Source organism: Parasteatoda tepidariorum, chromosome 3 (assembly GCF_982258835.1).
Source record: "Parasteatoda tepidariorum strain Cologne lab strain chromosome 3, Ptep-v5.0, whole genome shotgun sequence".
In the NCBI taxonomy this organism is placed as follows: Eukaryota; Metazoa; Arthropoda; class Arachnida; order Araneae; family Theridiidae; genus Parasteatoda; species Parasteatoda tepidariorum.
Window position 1 is genome coordinate 118,294,806 of NC_141757.1, and position 18,537 is coordinate 118,313,342.

Consider the following 18,537-nt stretch of genomic DNA (forward strand, 5'->3'; position numbering starts at 1 on the left):
TAATTTCATTTAAAAGCTTTATTTTTCTCTTGCAATTATAAAACAATGTAAAATTTTAAATAGTGTTTTACTATTTTTCAATTTTCTATTGTTAATAATTGATTTTTAATTTTCTGTTATTAATAAGACTTTATACTACAGCAGAAACTTCTTAAAGAATTCTTATCATTTTTTTGAATGATACATGGATATAATAGTACAAAATAAATGTCCAATTTAAATTAAGCAAACTATATTAATCCTGCATTATAAATATGTTTTATTAAAGCATCAAGTATTTATTAGCATTTTCTTTATTTCAATAACTAAAAAATTTATTATTTCAATTATATCAAATATTCATAAATTATATTCCGATCTATCTATATGAACTACTTTTCTTCGCAAAATATAAATAGTTTACAATAATTTAAAACAGCATAGCTTAATATAGAATTGTTAAATATTTAAAAACTTGCTGAAAAAGGATAAATATTCAATTTTAAAGTTAAAAAATTTTCTTACATAAAATACTTACAGAGAATATTAAGGATTTATAAAGTTTCTTATAAGCAAGAAATTCTAAACAAGTTGCATTCAATTTAATCGTAAAATGTTCGAAACTGTTCATAAACAGTTCAGTTTGGCTAAGGACAAGATTGGACTTTTAAAACAGTTGCAACTATTCAGACTGTTTCATCATAATAGTTGAAAGTGAAATTCGGTATTTCAAGCTGTGTTGGAAACAGAAAAAAGCAAACTAAGACATATCTCAAGTATAAGCACGTTTTTAAGAACACACATTTAGTTTACAACGACTATGAAAGAATATGTTTTAGGTAAGTGTTTTCATATTAATAGTTTTTCATAACTACTTAAAGACCTGTTGAAACGTTCTTATTATAATATCTTTTTATTGTGTAGTAAATACTTCGTAATTCATTTCCCAATTACTAAAAAACGGCAACACTAGAGCTATTGCCACTTTATTTTCAAATTTTCCTAACTTTTTAAGATGGAGATAGATTTTATTATTTAAAGGAAGTAACATTTTTCAAAAATATTTTAACAAATTTTATTATTATTAAAATTATAACAATTTTATGTTGTAGGTTAAATAATTCATTTTGCAATTCGATTACACGTCACCAAGAAATTAACTTCAATTCGACGCGTTATTTTTACACTTATTCAGGAATATTCCGCGTTTTTTTACCTGATTTCCATTTTAACTTTACAATTCTGAAATTGATTAAATTTAAAATGGTATACTAAGTCACCATCCGCAAATGCTCTAAGTGAATAGAGTATCTTTTCTTTTCTACCCAATATGATGTTTCTGAATTGTAATGATTTCTCAAAAATATTATATGAAGTGAAGAGAATTTGAAATGGAAATGTAAGAGAAAGTCTGACATTTGAAAAATATGATTTTAAAACATCTAAATATAAAAAAGTTAAATATTCATAATGTATGTACACTGAAAAAAATTCAGGATCAAATTGCGGTATAAAGTTCCGGTTTTGTGAGCAACATCAGGAAAGTCCAGCTTACTATAAAATTCATTTTTACCGTAAAATAATATACTGTACTTTTTACTGTAATATTCATTTAATTAAAACAATTCAGTGAATTTACAGTTGTTTTATTACTGCAAAATTTACGATATATCAGATTTCTGTAACATGTTCCTAAAAGGAAACCCCCCCCCCCTGAGTGCCGCTTCTTTTTACCTAAATCTGACTCTGAATTTTTTACAGTGACGATTTTTTAAAATCTGCAAATTGAGAATCAGTGTATGATCATTCAAAACCTACAAATGAAGAATTAATTAAAACCACTTTATCATTTATTAGTGGTTTTAACTAATGGGTCCAATAATTAAGTTCACCTTAGTTTCTAAAGACTGCCAGGAATTCCAGACGCGTCATGGCACTGACTTTCAAAATAATAATACTGAACATCAACTCTTTTCTAATCTGGCCTGAAGGAATACTATCAAATACATCATCAAAGTGACCCTAGAGAACATTTTAGACTGTACTTAAACTATAATACTTGAACTATTATTTCTGAACTTTGACTGTCCCTCCATCGTGCCAACATTTTAACTTTTTACTTATTGATTTTAACTATCGACTTTTAAAACTTTACACCTGCTTTTATCATCTTATCTATTTACACGACGATGTTAGTTTTATATTTGTTGGATTTTATACGATTCGTTAATTTAAAGTTTTACTATTTCACCCAAGTTTTAATTTCCCATAGATTTTAAAATTGCTCATTTTAGCATTTGTTGTTAAATTACTTTTAGAATTTTACTTGTTTTGGGGCTTTTCCCAGGTTTTTAGTTTCACTTTTGTACTATAGCCTAATATTTATATTACTTATAGCCTAATACTATCTAATTCATGGGCTCTGGCCGTTTGTTTTATGTATTTTATGCATCTTATGTATTGTGTGATTTGTACTGCTTTTTGGATTTAAATAAACATTTACCCGTATGCCCTGAATTGTTGCAAGACGGGGTAAATTTTCATAGCTTATCATTTATTGTTCTACATACGAACAGATGTATGAAAGGTTGCATCAATTATAATTTCAGCCACACTGACCCTGAAGTCCGGGACTTTGTCCCGTTATGATTAAGCTTAGTGTTTTAATAAATATGGAAATGCAAGAGTTTAATTGCTCGTTTAGTTAATAGATTTAAGTGAAAAACTGAGAAGGCACATTTTTGCAGCGTCTATGTTCGTAAGCAGGTATTTAAAGTCCTGTTCATATTTAAAAACGCGCATCCATGTTCGTAAACACGGATTTCAAGTTCTATCCATGTTCATAAACACGAATGTCAAGTTCTGTTCATTTTCATAAACACGCATTTCAAGTTCTATCCATGTTCGTAAACACAAATTTCAAGTTCTGTTCGTTTTCATAAACATGCATTTCAAGTTCTATCCAGGTTCGTAAACACAAATTTCAAGTTCTGTTCATTTTCATAAACACGCATTTCAAGATCTATCCATGTTCGCAAACACAAATTTCAGGTTCTGTTCATTTTCATAACCAATTTATAAACTTTCAATTAAATAATTCTTAATTTTGACCTACAATTTATTTAAGGAAATAAAAATTATTCTGAACCAAACGATAGGCTTGGTGAGCGAAACGAAAAATTAAGATATCTCTAATTTGCAAATATTTTAAAGTTAAATCAAAGACTTTTTTCTGTTGTAACTTATGCCACTTATCAATACCAGCTATCCTGGTTGGGAATCAAGCCAATTTTCAAGGCAGAGGTGGCGTTTCTAGGTTTTTCAGTGGCGTCATCTATGACCATGAGTACGAGTTCAACCACGCACATGTTACAGTTCGTTTTATAGGAAAGATCCAATCTTGCATCCTTCATTCATCCACAGATCATAATTTTGAACTGAAACAGAGAACGATCCTTCTCCAATGGTATCCTTCTCCAGAGGTATCGATTTGTTATGGGAACTTGGAGGACTTTGTGATCCCAACAGATTTAACGTGCACCAGTCACCATTTAATACACAGGGATTATTCAGCCGGTTGATTCGAACACGAGCACAACGCTCCACCAGCCAGGTTATCCCGGCCTATCAATGGCTTCTAAATTTCTGAACCTCACCTTAGTTTCTCGTTTTAAAACTAATTTTATTTATTTTTCAAATATAATCAATTCTTATCATTCTCAGATTATTATATAATATATCATATTACATGGAATAATTTTTAATTTTCACGAAACATTCTGTTAACAGAAACAAAAATATTATAAAGCAAGCATGAGTCTTGGTGAGTGAAATGGGCAAAGATGGAGCTCCATATATGCATATAGTTACAAATAATTTAAAAACAAATCGATGACTCTTTTGGTTTCTTTTTTCAATATTAATTATATATATATACTCCCAATATATTCACTTTTCATGTAATATATCGTTCTTAGATAAATTATTTATTCCCTATTAACTGTGTATCCACTCAGAATTGGTGAAATATTATCCTTATCTTAAAATTGCCAAGATAACTTCATTAACTCCCTGTGGGTACCTACATTCACGCAAGATGAACGATTTGTCATTCTCATAAGCTCTCCAATTACTCTAATTTGAAAAGGGCTCTACTCATTCTTACAAGCAATTCCCCTATTTAAATATTATAGCGCTATGTACTAAGGCTATATCAATGAGATGTGTACTTGCTTTGATCTTCAGAATGTTAAGAGATAGCGTTTAGAAGCAGCTATATCAATTAAAACGCAATCTCAATTGTATGAATGGACGAAAACAGTTGCCTACTCTACTGTGAATGTAAGAGTGACACACTAAAGTTTTGACATCGCTTAGGATAATTATTCATACTTGAGATCATATTTTATAACATGCAGCATCCCCTGACAAATTAAATATCATTTCATTAAGGTTATAAATAAGAGGATAGGACTATTCATGGTCTAATACGACTCAGTTTGCATATATATCTATTCAAATTGATTGGTGCAATATAATAAAAAATACGACGATAAATATAATAAACAACATTAAATATGATTATGTGTTGAATGTAGGCTATTTTTTTAGTATTGCTCAAAATTTTGATTTGATAAAACTATACACTGAAGAAAAGTATGGACGAAACTACCAAAATAGGGTAAAATTAACCGTAATTCTTGCTCGCTGGGAACACCACGGAGCTTAGTAATTTCTAAAGACGTACTTTGTTTTTCAAGCCTGTTTGAAAATTTATCGCGTTGAATCTATGAGTCAATAATTCTTATCGAGATTTATTTTTTCCGACAGTTTATTTAAACCGTTTATATTGTATCATTCACAGCATGTCTCGTTTTTCTAGTTTAATGACGCATACTTCGTAAAAAAATTAAATAACTTAGCAAAATTTCAGATTGTTGCATACTCGAAAATAAAATTCTCCTTTTAGCCGATTCAGCAGTCCTTTGGTTGCATTTGGCTATTTTTAGCAATCATTTCTGAATAAACGCGAGCTCACAAACATTTGACGAACTACTTCATCACTTGTGTCTCTTATCAAGTGCCCCATTTGAGAAGTACTAAACATTTTCTCAAATTTAAAACCGTTTAATTGCTTTGAGAAAAAAAAAGCAGGATCAAAACTACAAGAATAGGGTGAAATTTACCGTATGGGAATCTCTGTGTATTTACCATATGGGAATCCGCTCTACAGCAACACCAAAAAGTTTAGAAATTTTAAACTTTTAGTGCTTTGGTAATTATTTTAGTAAAATTAACAATAAAACATAGTTTTATACTATGTGATAAAATTTGGTGAATGTTGTAAAATTTGGTAACATAGCATGACTATTTATTCGATTAAATTTGCTTTTCAGTTTTGTATTTTTTACTAAATGTATGTTAATAAAAATTAAAATTTAGAAAAGCAGAATTTCTGGTAAACCTGTACAATATGAAATGAAAAATTACGAAACGAACTGTTTAAAATATTTTTTTTAACCAGAAATGCTATTTCTAAAATTTTACCAAAATTTTTTTTCTTTGTATATAAATATGTTTCTGCGCATTACAGCGAATTATATATTATAATTGTATTACATTCTGAATCTCTACACTATTTATGGTAGTTGTGAGACACTTTCTTGTAAACAATATTTGTGAAAATTGTATGAAAAAAAATTAAAGCATCACGACATATTTGAATTAGATAAACTTAAACATGTTATACATTTTGATTGCTATTGAAATAATTGTGAGAAATCTAAAGCTATAATCCAGTAAAGATGGCAGAGCTAGTATTGTAGATTTTCAAAAATTTGTAATGGACCTGACAAAAAAAAAGAAATAAAAAGATGCAGTTTGCCATAAAAATTCCCCCTTTTGAAATTGTATGGCTATACTTATAATAATTGTCATGAAACTTATTGAAAAGTTTAATCTCCGCATAAAGAATCGCGATGATTTTAATTCAGTGACAATAAAACGTCTCTAAAAGTAAAAAGTGCATTGCCAAAAATCAGGTTAAAGTTAGATTTTTGTGAAGTCAAAAAAAGAGAAAAAAATTTTCTTATATTTATATTAACTAATTGATTTCAAATAATTTATTTAATAAGTAGGGAAACAAATTCTTTGCTCCCAGAAATTTCTATTTCGTGAACACTTGCTGCTGTAATATGTTTTATTATCTGTCAAACATTTATAGATTCGGTCATTTTAAATATTTTAAAAAAAATTATCCTTCAAAGCAGTTTATTTGAACTTATGTTCGAAAAATATTTAATATCAGCTTATTTTGTGATCTTAGAATCTTATTTAAAAAATAAGAGCTAGTTGTTATCCGGCTGATATGTAATAAACTTCTTTAAAATGCAAAAATTACAAAAATATTGTTTTTGTTATTTCGTAATGTTATTATTATTTTTACAATATTATAATTTAATATTCTGAAAATATATGAAAAAAAATTATAGTATTTGTTTTGGCTATTAGTGTATGTTTTAGGCAATTAGTTTAAAAAAAACAATTAGCCGAAATAAAATCTCAAAAATTACTTGAGTAAATTAAAAAATATGTTCTACAATAAAATCACACGATAATAATTCTTTCAGTGTTACTACATCTTTCAGTAAATCTGTAAATGCCGCAGTACTAAGTTTCAAAGTTTCGAAGATAATAATTTTTTAATAGAGAGAAAATTGTCGGAATAAGCTCTTGCTTTCTATTAAATCGAAATCATCGAAAAAGTATGAAGTTCAAAAGTGGTTAATAATATCTAACTCTAAACAATTTAATATCCTATTTCAGCAAAATAAACTCAATACTTCACATAGGTTTGATAATATTTTGAAACAAATAGGCAAATTTTAAACTAAATCGTTATGCTTTGCAATTATTTGCTCAGATAATTGTATATTCTAATTTAATTAAGCAGAGAAGATCAAATAATCCAGTATTTTATTTAAGTGAAATGGAAAGGTATTAATTATAGCAAAACAAATATACTAATATTAAATAAATTAATTAGGTTCTGATAGTTATAACTTCGATGCATCTCTTTATGACTAAAAATTATTATGATTACTTTGTAAAATTGTGATTTAAAAGAATTTAAAGGAGATTTTGAATTGTTAAACTGTTTCGGAGAAGCATTTAATCCCTGTAGAGATGTAATTTTGTATTATTGTTTTAAATATATAATGGCAAGTAAGGATCAATTTCAGTTTATATAATAAAAGGGATAAACAAATACTTTATTTCAAATGTTTTAATATGTTTAAATGTATGATACTACATCTTTTCATATGTGATTATAAATAAATATATATATAAATAAATATACATATAGTATATATATATATATATATATATATATATATATATATATATATATATATATATATATATATATATATATATATATATATATATATATATATGTGTGTGTGTGTGTGTGGTAGTTGTGGTGCCTGTGGTGCCAGTTCCTGTACACAAAGCTGTAACCTGATCTCAGATCCGTCAGCTAGAAGTCGCCTTAAGCTAGAAGTCCCGCCAGTCAATGCAAGCTGAAAGCTCATCCCTGTGCACGACGAGGAAGCAGTGGGGGTCTCCCAGAGAGAGAGCGGGATGGACATCGAATCGAAAAAGACGTGTTGATATGCACTTCAAAGAGAAGTCATATTATACAAAACTTTTAGACGAACTCTCATTTATTATTTTTTTGTTATTTAATCGTTAATTGTTAATCGTCCTTCCTTGTGTAAATTTAATCTTCAATATATATGTTTTTGTTAAAGAACGTGTCTTTTATTTAAGACGACCACTCATGCCGTCCCCCCATATATATATATATATATATATATATATATATATATATATATATATATATATATATATATATATATATATATATATATATATATATATATATATATATATATATATAATATCAGGGCTACATCCTTGTTATCATTGTTGTATTCAGCTTTAATAATGCAGCCTTAAGACATAATACGTTCTAAAAAGGTTTATTTAAAGGTTAGCTGGTGGTTATAACAGTTCACATCCCCACTCCACAAGGGAGGGGGTGTGGACAAAACTCCGGATGGTTCCGGCAGATATTTTAAGGAACAAGTTATTCAGGAAGAGGCATGCGGAAAACATCGGTCTCGCATTAAATATTAACAGAATAGGATGCAATTAAATTCCAGTCGTACATACCTTGTAACTCTACGCATTATGGAGAGTCATTTATTGCTTCCTAATATGGAAGTGAAAAAGAGAAAAGATTCTAAAAATAACTCCTCCTTTGAAATATAAATTTAATTGTAATTCAATGGTATGTTTTCAGCCTTGAAGTCCCAAAATAGAATTTCTACACCTATTCTTTACCAAAGACATTTTATGAAAACGAAAGAGTTTTAATGGTTTCATTAATACAAAAGTATTTATAATTTTTGTATTACATCCCCCCCCCAAAAAAAATTTTGGTAATCCAAAATATGAAAAAAATTTGGAATGTTTTAAATTTCTAAAATTTAGATTGGTACGACTGTTTCTTTTCCCTACTACAAATAATATTTCTTTCAATTATATGTAAAAAAAAACAATTATTTACAATGATAAAAATATAAAAAAACATGATAGCTTTTTAGTAAATTAAACAGAAAGAAAAATGAAACATGTTTATAAACTATTCTACTAAAATTTTCAAGAATTTTTCACACAAAAATATACACAATTTTTTATGCGAACGAACTGGACAACATGTGTCATTTATTCAGAATTTAAGATTCTGTGTGGTTAAAAATATACAAAATTTTTATGCGAGCGAACTGGACAAGTGTCATTTAATCCGAATTTAAGATTCTGTGTGGTTACAGGGGAGGGGTTATTTACTTGATGAAAGTCTGTATTCCCCGTTGAAATGGAAGAAAACAGAATTTCATGAAGCAGAGGGAAATTGAGAGATCCAGATTGGACATATACAAAAATAGTTTATAAAAAATTTTCTCACCTTGTTGAGAAAAAAAAAAGTTAAACTTCCATCGCCCTCACATCCAAATGATGCTGAGGTATATATCTTCACACGTGATTCGGATCTTCCAAATAAAAAAATAGGGTTTACTTCTTCCGTTGCAGAAAGTGAAAAAATTTTCTTTTCCTCTGGACACTATTCATGACTTAATTTCAACATTTGTGGGTTGTGATGTTTCCTAAGCTTTGATATATGAACTATTTCAAAATTTTGTTTACTTAAAATTCTTTTTATTTATTTTGTGATTAGCTTCTTGGTCATTCTTCCTTGTTCCTATCTTTCCTTTTCTTTTATTTCTGTTACCCTTTACATTTTTTTTTCAATGTTTACTTTTACTGAAACATCTTTAACTTTTATTTTTTCGATGTTTACTTTTACTGAAACATCTTTTTCTTTTCCTCACCATTTTTAACCTTAACATTCTGAGAATTCTGCTGTCTAATGTGCAAAAATAAGTTGTCACTTTTAGAATTAGCAGACATGATCAGTCTCTTACCAAATTGAGTAACAACTGGCCCGACACAATCAATAAACAAACAAAAACCTTTGCAAGTTTGCAACCCTACTAAAGCATATGGTAAATCAGTATCAAGTATAAAAAAAACTTAGCTGAATTAACAATTTCGCCTATCTTAAAAGGGGAAACTCACAAATTTTGTTAATTGTTAAATGTTCTTTTGTTTGGGTAACATATAAGTTTCAACATTTTTTTAATAGGAATATTTAGTTTTGACCAAGTCCAAAAAAGTAAAAGAATTACAAATTTCTTTTAAGTCCACATTTTCTATTTTGTTCTCATTTTTTATTTTTTCGTCGATATTAACCGGATAATGTATGCATCCATTACCTAGATCTATCTTCGAATCATTTGAACTTTTTGCACATTTACTTCAACCACATTTATTTCCTTCAAAAACATTTTAAATGCACTATAAATATAATATTATATAATAATTTTTTAAAAAAAAGCAATATGTACACTAGAAATGCAATCTGATCATTAATAATATACTACAGTTGAACTCGTTTATAACGAGCATAAAGGGACCGTAACATTGTACTCGTTAAATCCGAGTGCTCGTAATAAACGGGTCCTTAAGGCAGGCGTGCAACCAGAAGAGGGGGGGGGGGCTTTGGAGGTCAAATGATTGAGTTTACTTAAAATTTAATTAATACTTACTTACTTTATTTACATTAATTAATTTAATCAAATACTTTTCTTGGTTAATAAATTAATTCTTACTTACTAAATTTAATTAAATACTTTTATCGGTCATGACCGATAAGGCACGAAATCGATACGCCACCGCCTACTCTCACGTGACTTTTCCCATGCTTTAGATTAAAGCGATAAGGGCAATTAAGTTTCAGTTCGCGGTTTTCTTGATTTCGCGCGCATTTCTTATAATTTTGAAAAAAAGATAAGACTAGAAAGATGCGAAAAAAGATTGCAAGACAGAAAAATATTGCTCGCTAAAACCGGGTCTTTCTCGTTAAAAGCGAATTCGGCTCCATAGACTTAACATTGATCCAACCAAATATTCTCGTTTCCCTCGGTAAATCCGAGTTCTCGTTAAATCCGAGCTCGTTATAAGCGAGTTCGACTGTATTGACTTATTCATAACAGAAAGTTTAGAGCAAGGCTCATCTCTAATGTCAATAAAATATGAACAACCTACTCTCCAACGTCGACCTTCATCAATTTCATTGAAGAGAAAAAGAAAAAAAATATCATAATTTTAAAAAAAAAGCAATATAAACATAGAAATGCAATCTAATCATGAATAATATACTATTGATTAAATTTTATAATAAAACTTTTATCTCACTACTCATATCTAATTTCAATAAAATACTTAATCATAAGACTGAGAAAGAAAAATAATGAGAGGGAGAAAAAAATATACATATCTGCTGTATACTCTCCCTTACTTTCGTCAGCGCTTTTCTTTGACTTTCATGAATTTTTCGTTGAAGAGAGAAAAAAAAATATATCATTTTTTATTTGCGCACTAAAGCTTGATAGCTTTTCATGAATATTCATGATATTTAGTCGCGCACAAAACTTTAGTTTTCACTTTTTTCACAAACTTGAGCACTAAGGAACTGCAGGGTCATCGGTCAACTTTCTGGATGGGACACTGTAGGGTCATCAGTCAACACTATGGACTGGTCTCAGGCTAAGGACACACATCAACTGGTCTCAGGGGATAATCTCGATCCAACCTCAGCATTCCACTAGCGACGAGGTACATCTATATTCTTTGGTACATGTAGTTGACAATGGGATCAGGAATCCTTCCTTTCCTTCTACGCTTTTTTCACTGCCAATGAAGCAAATTTTTCCCCCCGTGGGTGATGGGATGAGGTTTTCGAAGTCGCAGCCGGCCTTTAAGGAACTGCGTAAGTTTCCTCCGCAAGCAACTATCCTGTCGTCTTATAATAACAGGGCTACATCCTTGTAATCATTGTGGTATTCACCTTTAATAATGCAGTCATATGCCATAATACGTTCTAAAAAAGTTGTTTAAAGGTAGGCTGGTGGTTATAACAGTTCACATCCCCACTCCACAAGGGAGGGGGTGTGGATAAAACTCCGGATGGTTCCGGCAGATCTTTTAAGGAACAAGTTATTCAGGAAGAAGCATGCGAAAAACATCGGTCTCGCATTAAATATTAACAGAATAGGATGTAATTAGGTGCCAGTCGAACATACCTTGTAACTCTACGCATTATGAAAAATCCTTTATTGCTTCCTAACATGGAAGTGAAAAAGGGACAAGATTCTAAAAATAACTCCTCCTTTGAAATATAAATCTAATTATAATTCAACGGTATGTTTTCAGCCTTGAAGTCCCTAAATAGAATTTCTACACCTATTCTTTGCCAAAGACATTTTATGAAAACGAAAGAGTTTTAATGGTTTTATTAATACAAAAGTATTTACAATTTTTGTATTACATATATATATATATATATATATATATATATATATATATATATATATATATATATATATATATATATATATATATATATATATACATACATATGTATGCGTACGTGTGTTAGTTAATTAGCTAATGTACAAATAGATATTCTAATGTAGACATATTTTAAGAGATTTTAATTTAGTTTTTTCTAACATATTTTTTATACAAGATGATTATAAGGTCCAACTTTTGAAAAATTTAAATATAAAAAAAAAATTCTCTTAGATTTCTGACAGCTTAAATTACTCCTACTTTTTATCATTTTACCTAGCAGTTCTTTTTTACGGGTTTTGAAAAGTCGAACTTCAATTAAAATCACCCGGCAAATCTCAGGACATAGATCGTTCGCTTCCTAGTGCGGAAATCCAGGTTCGTATCCAGGTACGTATCCAGGTACGAATCCAGGTACGAATTCTACACCCGGCTCACACCGAGCACAGTGTTGACTTGACATAAAATGTCCTCAGAGATAAGCGAATCATGCGTTAGAATCTCCGTACCGCCAGGCCTACCTTGGAAATTTTTCGTGGTTTTCTTCTCCATGTAGTGCAAATGCGAGTCAGTTTCCTCAAGAAGTCCTCCGCATAGGAGAATTTTTTCAATACTTGATCCAGGAGCTCCGTTGTCTTCTGTATATTGGGTTTAAAATTACAAGATTACTTAGTCGTAAACTCAAATATTGGGTCGGTTATTCAACGACGGTTATAGAACTATATCTACCACATCCGCGGTAGCCCAGAAGAAACAGCGTTCGCCCCATTGAGGTGACCCAGGTTCGAATACCAGCATTGGCTGCTTGAAACGAATTTTGCTCTCGGCTCGCACCAACCACAGTTTTCACACATTCTGCTTTAGTCGACACTTTAATAAGGGAATACATTATGTTTTTTTTTTATTCTATAAAAGAATATTTAATGAATTTCTCTAAAAAAAAGTTTTATTAATAGTTGTATGAGTTAAATGTTTTTTGATGATTTTTCGAATAATGAAGAAAGTATTAATGAAATATATTTATCCGGCTTCATATTATATAAAATATTAATAATATGGAAGTTTATTCTTTGTTGAATCGAATGCTACTATCATTTGTCAAAAAATCCCTCCTATTTATCAATAATAGCTGAAAGTTTAATATCATGTGTCAAGTTGTGAAAGTTACGAAGTTATCCCCGTTACGCAGAATATTTTGATGATAAGTAAATAATAACTTTTCAAAAACTAGCAAAGATATTTAAATAGAATACAAATCTGTAATTATAACTGTTAACCTAACATTACATTATCATTAAGAACGGTAAAACGCAACCTAACATTAAATTAACATTTACTTAACATAAAAATTATAATTAAAAACTATTTAGCAAAATTTTTTGTTACACTTTGTTTACTGTTTTTAATTATCTTCCAAGCATTTTTAAATTAAATTTATTAAAAAAAAGAATCAAAAGCTTTTTGTACATAACTGCAAAACTCATTCATCGAAAGACTAAACTATGCGGAGAAAAAAAATTTGAATTGTTCATGAATTTTCATAATCTATTATAGTCTAAAAAAATTAAAATTTTGAAGTATGAAAAATTACTCCATCTTATTCTGCGTAATTTTAAATGGCAACATCCACAATTTTAAAATAATTGGTTAAAAATTTGATTAGGGTAACGAAAACGTTAGCAATTGTTTAAATAATATAATTTTGTTAAATTGAAAAAATATCGAAACATATTTTTAAATATCAACATTTCCTGACAATACATCGCAATATTGAAATTCAATACTTATCACTTATGAGGACCTTAGGATTTTTCCAAGTTGTCGCCAAGTCGGAATAACAGTCGCCAACAGAGTATCGAGAGGAGTTACTAAAAACACCTTCAAGTTTCGAATAACAATCAAAGAGGTTTTATTAGTGCTATTTGTAAACGCCTTTTTCGAGTGTAATTTAAGTATATCTTATTAGGTTGTGACTTCCACATTGCCTTGGTTTTTTCCTTAGCTTTGTATATGATAATTTGCGTCCCGCAATATGCTTACTTTGGAATAAAATTTCTACAAAAAAAATGCATTCCGTACTTTTTTAAGCATAAATAAATAAAAGTATGCACGGGAACATATATAAATAATATTGAATAAAAGTGTAAAACTAAACAACCTGGATTAAGCGCATATAACGACACAAAATTTACTATTAAATTATTACTTAATTCATGTTGTTTAGCTTCATTCATGTGCAGCATAAAGAATACTCTATCTTCATTTGGTTATTGGTTATCATCCATCATAATTTAATAAGAAAAAATTACGATTTTTATGATTCATTCATTCTTCTTTTAAGAAATTATTAATTTTTAAAAATTGCGGAGAAAAATAAAATATATATTTTTATTCAAAAAGAATATTATCTATTTGAATTATGCACTTAGAATAGATATTGCATATTTTATTTCATAAATTCAGAGCGTGAAATTCCTATCACTTATTACTATTTGATATTTCTTATTTATAATTTGCACCTTCATTTTAAATTTGAGTTAATAGTTATTTTGAAATACATTTTTCAACGTTCTTAATTATTCTGAAATACCTTCTATTCTAAAAAACATGTTTTATTGTGAGGTTTGAAATTTTGCTCTTGAAATAATATTCAGAAATTGAAAAATCAATATTTAAATGAAATTGCATGCTGATGCATATAGAAAAAAATTAAGAGACGTTACAAACATGGAAAAGACATTTCGGACAACTAACGAAACACCTAGCGCCATCTATTGCCTTGTGATGTTGATCTGGAAATAAATTTTGTTCGAAATGCATGTTGCTTTAACTATTAATTCTTGAATCTTAAATTACGTTAAATGTTTGCCCTAAAAACAGTATAATTCCTAAGAAATGCACTTAACTCAAATAGCAATGTATTTAAACTAAAAATAACGCTTTAAGCTTTAAATGTTTTGAAAATAGTTTTTAATTATAAGAATATAAATTAAAGTGGTGATAGCACAAAGTAATTAGAATGAGGGATGTTAGAGACGCTTAAAACTGTATAATATTTAAAATGGAAAAAGTACAGTACCAGATGAAAATATTTTTATTTTGTAATAGTTGTTATAACTCCTTCTGGTGAAGACCTAATTTTTCGATGCACAAATATTACAGAAAAAAATAAAATATTTTCTAACGTTGCAAAAAAGGGATTTTATAATCCACCAGTTGCTGTTTTTTTTTAATTAGAAAATCACGCATAGGTGAACTATTAACCGTACTAACGAGCTCTTTATACATTTTTTTCATTTCTTTACATTTGAAAACAACTATACCATCAACTTATAATGATAAAGGTTTTTACTGAACATAACATATAATAATTTATGGAATTGAATTTGACTTAAAGCAGCCAATTTTAAGTACGCAATAAGAAAATCAGTTATAGAATTCTGTAAAATAAAAAATTAATTTTTTCAGAATGTATAATATCCACTAATTTAAATCTTTATAAGGATGTGGGAAGTACGTTTCCCACTAACTTCATTAATTTTTAATGCTGATGGGAAGCTATTTAACCATCTATGATTGATGCAACCATCCACTGATAACTTTAGAAAATATGTAAAGATAAATTAAAAATTACCAATGAAGGTGGTAACAATAAAGGTTGGCGTAGGGTCAAAACGAGAAACCAACACAGGGGATCTATAATATCTGGAGCGTCATGGTTTCGTTCTATTGATGATTTTTCATAGATTTTTTGTAGTTATAAACACAATATTTAAAAATTCATTTATTTATAAGCAAAGAAGTTCGGAAATTTATGGCCAATGCTTTACAGTAGGTAAAAAATTTTAAACATCACCCACCTTTGACTTAAAAAAATTGTCTTACTACAGTCAAATTAATTTTAATATGCTAAATTATCATTTTTTTAAATCAGTTTCAATCGCAAAAGTATTTTAACATTATAAATATTACTAGAAAAATATTACCCCATAAAGGGTTAAATAAATAAAAAAATTTCCTAGAACTTTTCCTTTTAATTCCCAATTGGCCATAAAAAAAAGATTCTAATATGGATAATTCGGAAATTTCCTGTTGTTTTAAAAATACAAAACCCAGCATATTTTTCATAATTGTAATATCCTTCTAAAATTTGAACGCTACCTCATTTTCCAGTTAATCTATACATTTTTGTATACATTGCTTAATTAATACTTACGTTTCTTAGTCATTGCCTACATTAACCCTACCGAAGCAGGCTGGACCTCACGAGAATTCCTCCTGTCGCCAGACTCACGTGCGATGGTTACCGTATTTACGAAAATAAAACTCTCTTTAAACAGGGGTACTATAACAGGGGTGCAGGGGTGTAATCTGTGGGAAATATAGTTACCATAGTTCGGTTAGATAAACCGACCCAAAATTTGAGCCCTTTAATGTTAATTTTATTTTTTGCTTATTTCGCCATATCTTGGGAACATTTTTAATGAATTTAAAAAATTTTGAACACAATTATAAAATCCGTTTAAACAACGATAATTTCATGCAAAAAATCACTTTTAGTAAACATTTATTGCTTTTTATAATTTTATTTAATACTAGTCGAATAAAGTTTGAATTCGAGAATGAATTTTGAAAGTGCGCAATTTTTACATTCACTAAAAAAACTTTTATTTTCCTTTACATTCCTTTCAAAACTTAAAGAAGTAGTAGCTAAACTAAAAAATAAAAATAGTTAATGAAGTCTGGGAAAATTACCGTCGATATCGATACTTTTGAACTTAAACTGGAATTATTTTATGATAACTTCATTTTTTAAACTTTCTGCTGGAATTATTAATCGACTCAAAAAGTATCCTTTGCTAATTGTTACAAAAAAATTTTACCCTGTACCTTGTTATTAAGAAATTTTGTTACCATTGTCAAAAATTACTTTTTCTTGATAATTTTTTCTATTGATAACTATTTCTATAACTATTTCTATTGATAACTATTTCTATAACAATTTCTATTGATAAATACTATTTCTATAGATAACTATTTTCATTACTGAGTAAATGCAACTCAGAGATAACGTAACTAATTTCTCACAAGTAAACTGAGAAGGTTTAAATTGATTTTGTATGGACTTCTTCTGCGCTGTAATAAACCAGCTTTTTAATTATAAAGAATTTCTTAAAATGAACTAAGATGGTTTAAAATAATTGTCTCTGTATGGCAGAATGAACAACTCTATAATTATAGCAGAACTAATTTCGCAAAATGGTTTAAATTGATTTTTTAGAGACTGTTTCCGTACTTTATATTAAATAACTTCGTAAATTTAATAAAAAAATTAATTAAAAATTCATTAAAATTAAACTAATGTGGTTAAAATAAAAATTAGAATTCTGTGAAAATTTGACTTAAACGAAAATTTGACTTGTTCTAAGTCAAACTAACTCCAAAAATATACCATAAATATTTCAAAATAAACTCTTTAAAATTAACTGAGTTGGTTTATGATGATGGTTTAAAAGCTGTTTTCTGTATTACATAAAATCAACGCTTTAAATATAACGAATTTCTCAAAAGTAAACTAGGCTAGTTTAAACTTTTTCTTTGGGGACTGTTTCGATATCTCATGAAAATAACTTCATAAATTAAATGCAACTGATTAAAAAGTCAATAAAAATAATCTAGTATGATTTAAAATGATGATTTGACTTTTTCCTGTGCTAGGTAAAATTAACTAAAACAATATATCACAACTATTACAAAATGAACTTTTAATAATAAACTGAGATGGTGGTTTATTGTAATAGTTTAAAAGCTGTTTTTCGTAAAAACGACTCCGTCGGTATAACACAACTATGTAAAAAATTCTTTAAAAAGAAAGCAATACTACTTAAGATTATATAGATTCGCTAAAATAATCTTAAAAATTATATCATAATTTTTTTTTGAAAATTATATTAGTATTTAATCATTCTAATGCATTTTGTAGTTAAAACATGAGTAACTCTTTAAACGAGATCTTTATGTGTGCTTTTATTTAAATTTTTTTTTCGATATAAATATTTGGTGATTATTATACATTAGTTTTGGATTTTGTTCAATCATAATAATCACGATAAATTTTAAAACGAAATGAATTTTTTTAAAATTGGGAATTGTTTTAAGATTTTTAATGAATTTTGCTAATATAAAGCTTTCAATGTAAAAGACTTTCTTTTCATTAAAAGTTAAATATTGCTGAGAAATTAACCAAGCATTCTCAAAATATTGTGAATAATAGAAATTTAAAAAAACATATTGCTAAAAAAGAAATTACATTTACGTATATTAAGTATAAAAACATAAATTCTAAATTACCTATTTAAAGCATTTGAAAGAAATCATATAAAAGAGATTATCCAATATCATTACTTTCTAATTTATTTTTTTCTTCTATTTTATTTAAAACTTTTTCTTTCGGAAGTAGAGTTTTTATAAAATAAATGCAATTACTGTTTTATCCTTTCAATGCAATATTTTTATTTT